Source organism: Gekko japonicus, unplaced genomic scaffold (assembly GCF_001447785.1).
Source record: "Gekko japonicus isolate JY-2015 unplaced genomic scaffold, Gekko_japonicus_V1.1 scaffold2443, whole genome shotgun sequence".
Taxonomy (NCBI): Eukaryota; Metazoa; Chordata; class Lepidosauria; order Squamata; family Gekkonidae; genus Gekko; species Gekko japonicus.
The window spans coordinates 112742-126394 of NW_015177089.1; the positions used below are offsets into that span (position 1 = coordinate 112742).

Below are 13653 nucleotides of genomic sequence, written 5' to 3' on the forward strand. Positions count from 1 at the left end.
GCATTCCTGCCCAAAAATAGCCCTGCTTGTATTGTAGGAAATGCCATCTGATCACGTTCAAGGAAACATTCAGCTAAGAATACCGAGAGAGTAAAACCACTTTCTGGTGAACCTTTCCGCATCAGTATTTCACGTGAAAGCGTCCACAGTGAGATAGCAACAGGGAAAAAGTGAAACAAACATAAATCCCATCTGTATTGGGCATATAATATGATTTTAACACAACTGAGGGCAGCAGCCATTTTCCCTAATGTAGATGAGAGTCTCATGAGGTGATCTGAAACCTTTGAAATTATTCACTTCAGTGGTCTTCAGATTAACCTCCTCACGGGAGGCATTTATTGGCTAAAGAATGCTTTATGGAAAGGGAAACACTCTGATAATTTTCCTCTTCCTTACAATGCCGACCATGTGATTCAGTTGACACAAGCACAATGATAACAAGTGGTAAACTGAGGTCTGCATACGCTCTCCGAGGGACAGATACTGGTCATGTACATCCGTGTGTTGATTAACTTGTGCGCTGTTTCCATCAAGGCGATTAAGCGCCAAATCGCACCGCTCACAGCGCCAGCTTCCCCCTGTTTTGCTCCGCTGGCCATTTTATCTCCACTGTCAGTATGCTCGTCACAGCCAGTGCTGATTCCCTGGGGCTGAGCTGGAGCATTGTTTTCGGTCTGACCGCGTTCTCTCGGCCCCACGGGTGCACAATGCCACCAGTTCCCAGCTTCCTGAACAGACCAGACAGCTTGCTGTTTTCTTCTTGTGTCTTATCACTCCCAGTCACTAAAGGAGCCCTCTGCGTTCAGCTCCAATTTGGGCTGATGTACTGCAGTACAGTGGGAAACTGAGCGAAGACCATTCGTTGCCATTATCATCAACCTTATGTTTATTACTTCTTAGGGTCTGTGTGTGCCTGGACTTTCGCAGAGATACTTGACGGGAGATTAACAGGCAGGTTCTTGGCAAGTGATGGAAGAGGACAGGCTGAGATTTCCTGAGTTTGTATTCATTTAGGCGGGATCGTGGAAACTTTTTCATGGGACCTTTTTTGTAAAATGCACTGAGTGCCAGCAGCCCCCTCCCCCAAGCCATGGAGAACCTAGGGACTCAGCACATTTCAGGATCAGCCATAAAATAGAAAAGCGCGCATCTCTGTGTGTTGTTTCGTAAGTAAAATGCCTCTTATGATGGATGAGTGGCAAGGGGGCAAGAGATGCTGTGATAGTTATGGGCAGGGCTATTTTTGGGCAGGAACGCACAGGAACGGAGTTCCGGCTGGCTCCTGAGTTGGCCACGCCCAGCAGGAACTCATTAGCATAATAGGCCACACCCAACAGCAGAAACTCATTAGCATTGGCTACATTAGGGGTGTGTGGCCTAACATGCAAATAAGTTCCTGCTACAAAAAAAGCCCAGGGTTTAGACAACAAAGTAAACAGAATAAGAAGCAAAAGGTGGGTGTGGTTGGAGGACCACACTTCTGGTGACATGTGGGGTGTGGCCTAATATGCTAATGTATTTCTGCTGTTGGGTGTGGCCTAATATGCTAATGCGCTGTGCTGTCAGGGGTGTGGCCTAATATGCTAGTGTATTTCTGCTGTTGGGTGTGGCCTAATATGCTAATGAGTTCCTGCTGGGCTTTTTCTACAAAAAAAGCCCTGGTTATGGCGATGGAAAGGGACCCCGGGGTCTCTTTGGCTGGGAAGAGAGGAGGAAGGTGCTCTTCACCAGAGAGAGAGAGAGCATCCTTTACCAGCTGAGAGGGAAACATGCCGGCCCTCTTGACATCTCTTGATTGGAGGGTCCAGATCTGGTGGGGTTCGGTCCCAGGACTTGGCACCTGGGTTAGCTATGGGCCCTGGAGCACCCATGGGGTGGGGCCTGCAAAGGAGAGCTGTACCTTTGTCTGAGAGCATGCTTGGAGTCCATTTTGGAGGACGTTGGGGGAGCCGTCTCTCCTGTGCGTTCTGCCATGAAGGACGACAGAGAGGGATGATGCTGCAGTTGTTCCCTCTAAGCTGAGTTAGTGTGAGCTAGCTCACAGTTCTTTAGCCTCTGGCTGACATATTTTTTGTCTTTGTTCAGGAAAGAGGGCTCCAAAGCAAACTGGTTTATGCTCACCCCCAACTTTAATGCCAGTCGCTCACAGAGTAGAATTTTTGCTCACAAGACTCCACAGCTTAGAGGGAGCGTTGCTAAAGAGGAATGCAGAGGCACCAGGGATGGTGGCATCATGTAATGAACGAAGACCAGATATACCATGGACTGAGAGTATCTAAGTAACTGTACATTTGCTTACATTGCTTAGAATACTTAGATCTGTTCTTTCTTTTTTTTAACAAATTTATTTATGCTTTTCCATTACAAAAAAAGAGATAACAATATTTATAATTTTCATTACGAAACCACAAAAAGAGAGTAAGCATAAAAATAAAAACCAAATAGAAATGTAATGATATTTTGTATATGAAATATATTTATGGAGTTACGCATTTTCCCCCAACCATTTATTAACTCTAAACCATCTTTTTTGAAAAGCCGATTTTTATAATCAACTTCTCTCTGGCAGGTAGGTTTTCAGATTTCCAACACTTGGCAACCAATATCCTGGCTGTAGTAAGGATATATGACAAAATTCATAGTTCATCATGCCTATATCCATCTGGTATTATATTAAGTAAATAGATTTCTGGTACTAGCTGCAATTCAATGCCCATAGAATACCTCTGTTCTTGTTGTCCCCAGAGTTTGTGCCCTGTAGAAATAAAGTTGTTCAGTTAGAGAGAGTTTGCACAAGTCCATACCCTTGGCTCCTTGGCAACCCCCAGGTGACCCACAAGAGAGAGAGGGGCTGGGTTTTACCCAAAGTGGTGCTGGCAACAGTAAAAAGGAGGTCAAGACAGTGTCTAGTCTTGCCCCACAAGGTGACAGAGTTCACAACAGCCACTTCTGGAAGTGGTCTACCTATTAATTACAAGTGAACAACTATATATCTGTTCAGTAGAAACAGCTTGCATTTTGCATTCTTTCTGGCTCTTCATGAAAATTCTGTCTTCCTAAAAATGTTTCTGCTTCAATGGATCCATTAGAAGCTTAGCAGCATATCTGAGCCTGAACATATTGAGATCAGCATCCTATCTGAATGAATTGTATTATCTTCCATGACTTGTTGTAAAGCACTTTAAGAGCAAGAGAGCTTTTGTACCTCTCTAATATTCCTGAGGAAGATCCAATTTTGAAACGTTGTTAGATAGTCTGGAGACGACGTTGATGATGTATCTTTGATGATGTATCTTTGTTCTAGGATTTTCTTATGATTTGTAGGAATTTAGACTGTAATACACAGGAAGCATTTTTTGCAAGTCTTGTTGACTGCTTGATTTGTGGGTCAGACTCTCACGGCTGTTTTCTTTATACTTGTTCTCTGCTTCAGTTAGCCAACTTATGCTAACAAAAGGAAGAGGGCATTATTCCTTTGGTGGCCATCTTGTACCACAATGTGTTTTCCCCAAAAACACAGTAGAGGGGGGAAATGCAAATTTATAAATGCCATTCATAGATGCCCTGCTTAGATTCCTAAAGGTGTTTTATTTCTGTTACCTGGTGGATCTTAAGCCTTGTTTTTCAAAATGTTTTGATCTGTGTTTTGCTTTCACTTAGTTTTGCTTTGCAGAGTGAGCAATACTTTGCGATAGCTGCGTAGACACCACAAATGTTCATCGTGCTGTTACACACTTCCCACGCCTGAGTGGCAAGGAGGAAACAGGTAGAGTATATTGGAAGCAAAAAAAGCACTCCTCTAGCAGGTAGTAAATCTGCTGGCACTGCACTAATTTCCCAGAGAGCAACTTGTCAGCTCATTCTCACTCCCTACCACCACCACCACAACACCACAGTCCCAGCTAAGTCCAGCTAGAAATTCTCAGGGGTCATTTCCTGCAGGAGCGCACAGGAGCAGAGCTCCATCAGTAAAGAGCCCAGGGGGCGGGCACATGAAACAAGCCCCACCCCCTGCTCCCAGCAGCCCTCAGTCAGAGCAAGAAGCAGCCAGGTAAATTGCAGAGCTCCCCCTGCCCCCCCCCCCGGTCCAAAACAGCCTAGTGGCACCTTTAAGACCAAGTTTTATTCAGGTACAAGCTCTCCCTCCTCTGTGAGGACAGATCTGCACGTCGTCGTCCCCCCAATCGCTAGCAATCCAAAACAGTCCAGTGGAGCCTGAGCGGTGGGTGTTGCCTTCTGACACACTTCCGGTGACATCAGGGGGTGTGGCATATGCAAATAAGTTATGCTAATGAGTTATGCTAATGAGCTCCTGCACCTCTTTTTTTACAAAATGACCCCTGGAAATTCTCTTTCTATCTCTGTCTCTAATTTCAGACTGCAAAAACTGCTTCATATCCTCCAAATCTTTGCAGTGTTTTCATCATATCTGATATAACATATTCACTATCATTCAAATTTTGCGAGGTAGTTCTTCCCATTTGAAATACTGAGTCCACAGAGCACTAATTTAAGGTTGACATCTGATGCATAATCTCTGGCAGCTTGCTAAAACCCAACTTTATCATTCTTCACTAAACATTATGACTAGACTCTGTAGCTCTGTCCATCAATTTTGCCTTCTTTTATGAGTGTTTATATAGCATATACACACATTTCATTAAGAATTGTAGTTAACTGTCTTAAACTATCTATATACAGTGGGATAAGAACATAAGAGACACCAATGTTGGATCAGGCCAAAAGTCCATCCAGTCCAACACTCTGTCACACAGTGGCCAAAAATACCAGGTGCCATCAGGAGGTCCACCAGTTGGACCAGGACATAAGAAACCCCCCCCCCCCAAGCACCAAGAAGACAGAGCATCACTTGCCCCAGAGTGGCTTTCTATACCTTGTGGCTAATAGCCATTGATGGATCTCTGCTCCATATGCTTATCTAATTCCCTTTTGATGTAATTCAGAATAAATATATGCTCTATCCCGGGAGGGAGGGAGGGAGGGAGGGAGGGAGGGAGGAAGGAAGGAAGGAAGGAAGGAAGGAAACCTTGCACAGAACCTGCTACTGGTTTGGTGATGACTTAAATACCTGAATAAGGAAACCACATCAATTGTAACTTTAGCACTCTGATCCTGTATGTTTGCCTGTGATGGAAAGTGAAGCGTTCACATAGCACCATTGCAACACCTGTACTGTACTTATGAAACTGCTTGATATGTCTTGCTTAGCACTGTTGCAAGCCTCAGGACCAGGGCATAGATTTCTTTTTTAAAAATAACCCTTTTGGAATTGTGCTGGCAAACTACTGGCAATGTGTTGTGAGGCTTTCAAATGCTTTGCTAAAGTAAATTGAATTAGACAGTAATAAATTGCATAGTGAAACCAGACCATTCACCTAATGAGCTAAAATAAAGGCTATGATGACACCCAGAACTCAGGAAACTGGATATTTACATAGAAATTGTTTGCATTTTTCCCCTCTGGCTTTCACTGCTCTGTTTTTAAAAATTCCAGACCACGCTCTGCAGCCAGTACTTCAGTGTAAAAAATGTAGGCCTTTCTTAGCATAAATGACAGAAGAACTGCCAAGATCAAGTTTAATCAGTGTAATTGTGTAAAATTTGACACTTAAACCTGCAATTACAAAAGAGAGAAGGGTTAAAAAATCTTACTAGATAAACACATTCTTTTCCTGTCCTAGAGAGATCATATCACCGCTAAGTGAACTGAAATCTGTGGGAGATCTGTACAGTAGTTCTAAACAGCAACCATTTGGCTCTTGGCTTTGGGCCGTATTGCCAGGTATTTGGTTTTCCATGGCCAAGAACAGGTTGTTACATCTTAAACTGCCGTTTTTAAGCTTTATTTTCCTTTTTCACAGGACATTAAAATCTGGTGTGTTTTGTGTTGTTGTTTTTTAAATGCATATTTAAACCTAGACATTTTACTGGAAAATTATAGTACCAACAAATGAATGAAAGCAAGAATGCCGCTTCGACAGTTATGTTAAACATTGTGGCTCTCTTTGTGCTGTTATGAATTCTTCAGAAAGTCTTTGCTTTTTAAAAAAAAAATCTCTCCTCTCCCTCCTCCCATCTTCTGTATTTTAAGAGCCCAGTGAGGTTAAAAAACAACACAATTGTGTCAAAAATAGGCAGGAACTAAACCCCACATTGAACTTAAATACGTTCTCATCTGATATTCTAACAGAACAAGAGTAAGGAGAAGGGGGTTATTTCCTGACTTTTGATAGCCAGTTTCGCCTTCTGGGACCTCATCCTAAACTTTCTGATCCTGTTATGCCCCAAGAACACAAACTCCTACCACAGAACTCCTGTCGGCTTCTGGGCCGGCAAGGAGACTCCAGTTCAGGCAAAAAGAGGAAGCTGAATAGGCACGTATCTCATTTCATTGAACTATTATAATAACATAGCGGAGCAGTGATTTTGCTCCAAGTTTGCTTTCATTTATCCTCCCCCCCTTTTAACGGTACTTGTAATGACTCTGTTTTTTCATAGCATGAGCAACTCACAGAAATAGACACGCCACTCATAAACTTGGTCGCCATCATGGCGGTACTTTTTCCTGCCCGGACTCAAGGGATCATTGAATTATGCCCATTATAGTTTTGCCTCCATCTAATGACTTTAAGTACTAGGTGGCTAAGAAAGGCTTACTACTGTGGTATCGAACAAGAAGCCATTCATGATGTTTCGGCCATTTTTGTGAAACTTAAATTGGTTTTGCATTTCCCGTATCAATAAATAAACGGGGAAGCCTAACCGGCTCAAACGTTGATTTCACACCAGGGTGTCCCCATCCCCGTCCCCCATTTCTGGCTTGAACTGACTCTCACAAGAGCCGGTGTGGTTTAATGGTTAGGAGTGTTGGGCCAGTATCTGGGAAGCCCGGGTTCGAATCCCCACTCTGCCCACTGGGTGACCTTGGCCCAGTCATACTTTTTCAGCCTAACCTCCCTCACAGGGTTGTTGTGAGGATGAAATGGCGGAGAGGAGACTGCTGTAAGCTGCTTTGGGTCTCCATTGGGGAGAAAGTTGGGGTACGAATGAAACAAACAAATAAAAGAAATACGTTGCGGACTAAAAGGTGTACTTGACACCACTTGCAAAAGAACATGTCTGTTTGGGACCCACCTGCCGTTTGGAACCGCTGAGCCTGAAACAGTTAGTGTTCCCTCTAAGCTGAGTTAATGTGAGCTAGCTCACAGCTTTTTAGCCTCTAGCCCGCACATTTATGCATGCTGTAACTATATTAAGGCATAAGGTACAATATTTCCTCCTTTGAAGATAAGACATCAAGTCCATGTACTCAGTGTAACTTGATAACTTGATAGGAGTCCACAGTCATAACCAGTGTTCCCTCTAAGCTGAGTTAGTGTGAGCTAGCTCACAGTTTTTAGCCTCTGACTCACAGATTTTTGTCTCAGCTCAGGAGGGACGGCTCCAGAACAAACTAATTTATGCAGTAGCCAACTTGCTTGCTCACAACTTTAATGCCAGTAGCTCACAAAGTAGATTTTTTGCTCACAGGACTCCACAGCTTAGAGGGAACATTGGTCATAACATTTTCCAAACAGCCTTTGCAAAGACGCCCATTCTAGATATTTCGAAGATGCGTTTCCATCGACTTCTTCCGTTTGCCGGCTGTGTGAGTGGAACCTGATTTCAGCAATGTCAGCAGACCACAAGGTTCATAGTGTAAGGACTGAATCATAGGTTCTCCTGTGAGGGCTGTGTCATCCTGGCCAGATGTCCCTGGATGTGCTGGCAAGGCCTCCTTCCTGCTCCCCCCTCCTCCCCCCCCGCTGCTCCTGGCAAGGTGTGCCTGCCCGGTTCCCCCCGGCCTGCCTTCCCAGGCTGCCTCCACTGCTTCGCTGCTGCAGCCCTCCAGCGCGGCTCTGCGGTGCCACAGGGCTTTTCCTGCCCTGCCAACATTTCTCTGGTCACCTGGCCTCGTCCTGGCCCTAATGGCGATTGGGGGAGGGCTCCTTCCACCTCGAGGTCACTGCGGCCTCTCGGCCAGGCCACAGAGCTGCGGGGTGAGTGCAGGGAGGACTGTGCCAGCCCCAGACACGCAGGTGGGTCACAAGACGAGAAGAAAACTGTAGGAATAGGGTGAGATCGGCTTGATGGCAGATTTTGGGTTGTCTCTGCAACATTGTGCAACACAGCCATGAAATAAAGCCTGTTGCTCTGAATTGCAGTACAAATATTGAACATGGAAAAAAATGAAAGGAACATGTTCAGTGTTAAAAAGATGTGAGAGTCCTCACTTTGGGAAGGGGGAGCCTAGCACGGAGTTATTTTGCAAGTAAGTTCCGAGAAGTCCAGTTAGAAGTGAATCCCACACTGGGAAGAAGCAGGGCCGGCTCACTCACTAGGCGAACTAGGCAATCGCCTAGAGCGGGACGGCCCTTAGGGGCGCCAACCTGCAGCTGGCCCCGTACTCTGGGAGTTTCTTGAATATTTGTGTTTTTCATTCTTCCTAAAATGCATTTATTTTCGGGAAATGGTGGGCGCACGGGGGGGGGGGGCGCCAGAAGGGATCCTCGCCTAGGGTGCAAACTAAGCTGGGGCCGGTCCTGGGAAGAAGAAGAAAGGATGAGAACCATTGCTCGTCCCCGACGCCTACCCAGAATCCCCTCTGGCATACCTCAAGCACTTTTTTAAAAAAAGAAAAGTTTCAGATTTTGTAGAGAATATCCTGTTCTTTTCATAGGCAGTTTGCATGACGATGTGGCCATGGACAGCAACTGAACGGTTCATTTTCCTGGGGGAGGACTCTGCTTTAGCCTTTTTTTCCCCCTGTCAAACCACAGCCAACTTGGGGTGACCCCTCCCCAAGGGTTTTCAAGGCCAATGTGGGGTGACACCCCCCAGAATTTTCAAGGCAAGAGACGTTTAGAGGTGGTTTGCCACTGCCTGTCTCTGTGTAGTGACCCTGGTATTCCTTGGTGGTCTCCCATCCAAATACTAACCAGGGCCAATCCTGCTAAGCTCCCAAGACCTGACCAGATTAGGGTAGCCTGAGCCATCAGGTTCCGGGCCCTTTAGACGTAGCACAACCCAAAGTGTTCAGATTGTCAGTGCATTAGCTGGGGGGGAAATGTGTGTGCCACCATAGCTTCAGTTAATACTGCACATTTTGGGTTTTGTAACATTGTTTTGGATCTGTGTGATAAAGTTGTAAAGCAGTATCATTTATAATTACTACATTTTACCCAAAAAGAGTCTTTTTCTAGAGGTGAAAGCAGAAACCCTCCTAGCTCTACTAGTGGACCAGAATTCTGATGCTTCTTCTAAACTGATGTAAAATCTCATTTTTGTGCCTTTTTTGCCTAGAATGCCTGAGCAGTTTTCTCAATCAATATTAAAAGGATGTTGTAATTACACATGTCTCTGAATTGAATGAAAGAACCACATTGGCCCTTTTTAAAAAACTGCCTTTTTATTCTATTATGTATTATCAGTATTCACAAGTAGCATTGAGACTTAATGGTGTTTTTAGGATAACTTACGAATAGTTATTTTACAGCATAAATGAACATTGTAATTCCAAAACTTGACATACATGGTAATTCTAATTTTTAAAAAAGTATGTTATTTCTCTTCACCCAAGATTTTACTAATGAACTTCACAGTTATCTCATGGATTTTATCTGCTGGAAAATATTCTAGTTGTCATGTTTGCTTTGAGATGTACTTCTGTAATTTAACCAAAGGGGGGGGGGGAGAAAGACTGGGATAAAACACATTAATTTGAAACAGCTCTGCTAGCAGCAAGACTGGGGCTGTATGACAACGTAAAAGAAGGTGGTCTCCATTAAAGAGTCAACCCGATTTGATGTCCAGAATGCACTGTGAGTGGTCTGTACAGCAGTTCTTAAATGTTGCCTCCTGATGGTATATAAGCCACAGCCCTTCAACTGGAATTGCAAAACTTGAGAAAGGGTGGGTTGAATTTCTGAGAATTACCAGCCCTTTCCAGCAACAGTGTGGATGAATTAGTCTGCTCTGGAGGGAGCAAAAATCCGTCAACATTTTTTCTAACCATCACTTTGCCTTTTCATCCCCACTGCAATCCAGAAAAGGGAAGGGAATCAGGCTCAGGATTTCTTTAGCAAAGACTTGTAATTTTCGTTCTTTTATAAAGACAGGCTGTTACTGGTACGTGTGTGTGAGAGAGAGAGCGAACGAGCCCTTCAACAGTAAAAACAAACAAGTGAAGACCCTGAAATTTCTCCCCATCTTTTATTCCCCCTAGGACTTTCTTCAAGGTGATTGTACCAAAGCGAAGCAGAAACTCAAGTGGAAACCAAGAGTCACTTTTGACGTAAGCTCTCCTTGTTGCTTTCTCCCTATTCGGGAAAAAAAAAAAGGAACTGAAGCACTACAAACTGTTTACAGCAAAGACAGAATTACACCTTAGTGCAAGTGTGTGAAGTCTTAAAATTAATTTTTCAAAATCCAGGAACTCCTGTATAGTGAAGATATCCCAAGCATTCTGCTCTAAGTGCCAGACATTTTTTGCCCTGTTTTAAGGCTAAGCTGTCCAAGGATTACAGCTAGCTGCAGGAATCAAAATTTTAGGACATAAATAAGCATGTTTTAAGCATGAGTCCGTTTGCGGGGAGGGCGGGGTAAAAATGCAAATAAATAAATAAATAATAAATAATGTTTTATGAAGCCCAACAGATTGCCCAACTTGTCCACATGTAAACCTGTTTCAGATCGCATCCTTCCACCCCACCCTGAACATATTTACACAAAAGTAAGACACATTGATTTAAATGGTAAAGGTAAAGGTTTCCCTTGCTTGAAAGCCAGTAAAATCCATCTCTGGGGGCGGTGCTCATCTCCGTTTCCAAGCCGACGAGCCCCTGCTGTCCGAAGATGTTTCCGTGGTCATGTGGCCGGCATGACTAAACGCCAAGGTGCATGGAAAACTGTTACCTTCCCACTGAAGCGGTACCTATTTATCCACTTGCAATTTCTTGCTTCCGAATTGCTAGGTTGGCAGGAGCTGGGGTCAGAGATGGGGAGCTCACTCCGTCATGCGGCACACTCGGGTCTCGAACTGCCGAACTACAGACCTTCCGGTCTGCAGCTCAGCGTCTTAACCTCTGAGCCACCACGGCCCCATTTTAATGGTAATCATTTCTAAATAAGTACAGACAGAACTCAAGAGAGTTTTAAGCAATCCGCAGTGCGCTCCCAATTCCGCCCACCCATCACCACGGCAATTCACAGACTGAGAGAAGGTAGATCCAGGTGGGCAGCCACGTTGGTCTGAAGCAACAGAACGCATTTTGAGTCTAGTGGCACTCTTAAAGGTACCACTGGACTCAAAATTTGTTCTGTCTGAGAGAAGGTCCTGCAGTATTCGAAGAAGAAAATGCTGCAGTTTGTGTACTGGGAGGATGCAGTCTGCCAGACAAAAGAAACACAAGCACAGTCTACACAAATTTGTGCCCCCAGTGGGGTGTGTGTGTGTTTTTACTGATTCTTCCCACTGCAACCCCACACACACACACACACACACCATGCCTAGCATTGTCCCTGGGGGTCCGCTGGTGCTGTGGATTCCAGAGGGAGGCGGGAGCTCTGCTCAGGGTTTGTTGGAAACGATGCACCGTTCTTAGGAGGAAAAGAAAACAAACGCAAAGCCAAATATGCCTTCGTGGCACCAGAAACAGCCAAATGTTTCCCTGCGGGAGGCAAAAAACCCAACTAGCAGCCTCATAATGGTAGCCTATGAAATGCGTCTAAATAACTGGCAATTTGCTGCCCTGCAAGCATACCCAAAAGTCGGCTACCTGAGGCAGCAGGGCAGCTCACCTGCGTGTCCAAGAGCAGATTCAGTCCCGCAGGGCACAATGACACTGTCTGTGCAAAAAAAAAAAATGACCTCAAGGAGTGTTTTCTCATATCAGAGCAACAGGATATCCACTCCTGTGAAGGTTGTCAAATTTGTTCTGTCTGAGAGAAGGTCCTGCAGTATTCGAAGAAGAAAATGCTGCAGTTTGTGTACTGGGAGGATGCAGTCTGCCAGACAAAAGAAACACAAGCACAGTCTACACAAATTTGTGCCCCCAGTGGGGTGTGTGTGTGTTTTTACTGATTCTTCCCACTGCAACCCCACACACACACACACACACACCATGCCTAGCATTGTCCCTGGGGGTCCGCTGGTGCTGTGGATTCCAGAGGGAGCCGGGAGCTCTGCTCAGGGTTTGTTGGAAACGATGCACCGCTCTTAGGAGGAAAAGAAAACAAACGCAAAGCCAAATATGCCTTCGTGGCACCAGAAACAGCCAAACGTTTCCCTGCGGGAGGCAAAAAACCCAACTAGCAGCCTCATAATGGTAGCCTATGAAATGCGTCTAAATAACTGGCAATTTGCTGCCCTGCAAGCATACCCAAAAGTCAGCTACCTGAGGCGGCAGGGCAGCTCACCTGCGTGTCCAAGGGCAGATTCAGTCCCGCAGGGCACAATGACACTGTCTGTGCAAAAAAAAAAAATGACCTCAAGGAGTGTTTTACATCAGCACGCCAACAGGATGGAAATGGACAGGGGGATGTTGTAAGTGGAGCAAGCCGAACTCATGTCCTCCCCACCCCCCTTTCTGTCTGGCAGGAGCTGGTCAAGGAGATGGTGAACGCAGACGTGGAACTTATGAGGACCAACCCCAATGCCTGAGTCTTCTCCGACACCTCTCGTAGAAAGTCGTGACTTCAGTGCCAGTGACAAGGCCGGGTTCTACATTTCCAAGATGCCGCTGACCAGCTGGGGGTGACAATGGGTATTAATGGGTATCAGATGATTTGCAGCTATTTCACTTTCCTGTGTGCGACAGATCAATTATCTCCCCCCCCCAATCTAAACCATGCATTGACTTTACACTCCTTGTAGAGGTAGACTGAAGCAATGGTGTGTGTTTTTTCTCCTGATCAAAAAAGAAATTCTGAAATATGCAGCCAGATGCTAGCCGGCTACTCCAGTCCATTTTCTTCTTATATTAAAAATAACTTTCCATAAACTAGACTCTACTCTTGGTTTCTTTTTTAAATGCTCCCTCTGTTCTGCTTGCGTGGGCCAGAGAATTACGCTGACTTTCCAAAATTAAGGTACCGTATTTTTCAGACCATAAGACGCACCTGACCATAAGACGCACCTAGTTTTTAGAGGAGGAAAACAGGGGAAAAAATATTCTGAACCCTGGGGCTGTCATTCCAGTTCCTGAACGCTCCTGGCCCTGTCATTCCGGTTCCTGAACACTCCTGGCGCTGGACAGCAAGTCACTGTTAAATTGTTCAGTGGGATCACGTTAAATCCTGAACTTCTAAACGTGTCTCTGATTTAATATTCAACTAGACAATCAGGAAATCTAGAAATCATACGTGATCTCCATTTGGATGGCCTTCTGTTTCACACGTGACTTTCCTTGTGGGGAAAAGAATAGAACAGGAATCATTCCATTCAGTGGAACTTGACTGAAATTCATGCATTTAGGACAGACGCCCAAGGTGACTTCGTCCCTGAAACGTAGCAAGTATGAATAACTCCAACGTGCAATTTACAGCTACATCACCCTTTGCCCTGGCTGAATTAAGTCATCTTTCCAAAAC

General features: G+C 44.9%; 1 long non-coding RNA gene across 1 annotated transcript in view; it reads left to right on the forward strand.

The window, feature by feature from the left end:
* The window catches only part of LOC107124763, a 116749-nt gene extending 103726 nt beyond the window's left edge, over positions 1-13023 (forward strand). The window contains exons 2-3 of the long non-coding RNA XR_001482992.1: positions 10289-10357; positions 12662-13023. This is a non-coding gene — a long non-coding RNA (uncharacterized LOC107124763). The remainder of the gene's footprint in view (positions 1-10288; positions 10358-12661) is intronic.
* The last annotated feature ends 630 nt before the right edge of the window (positions 13024-13653 follow it).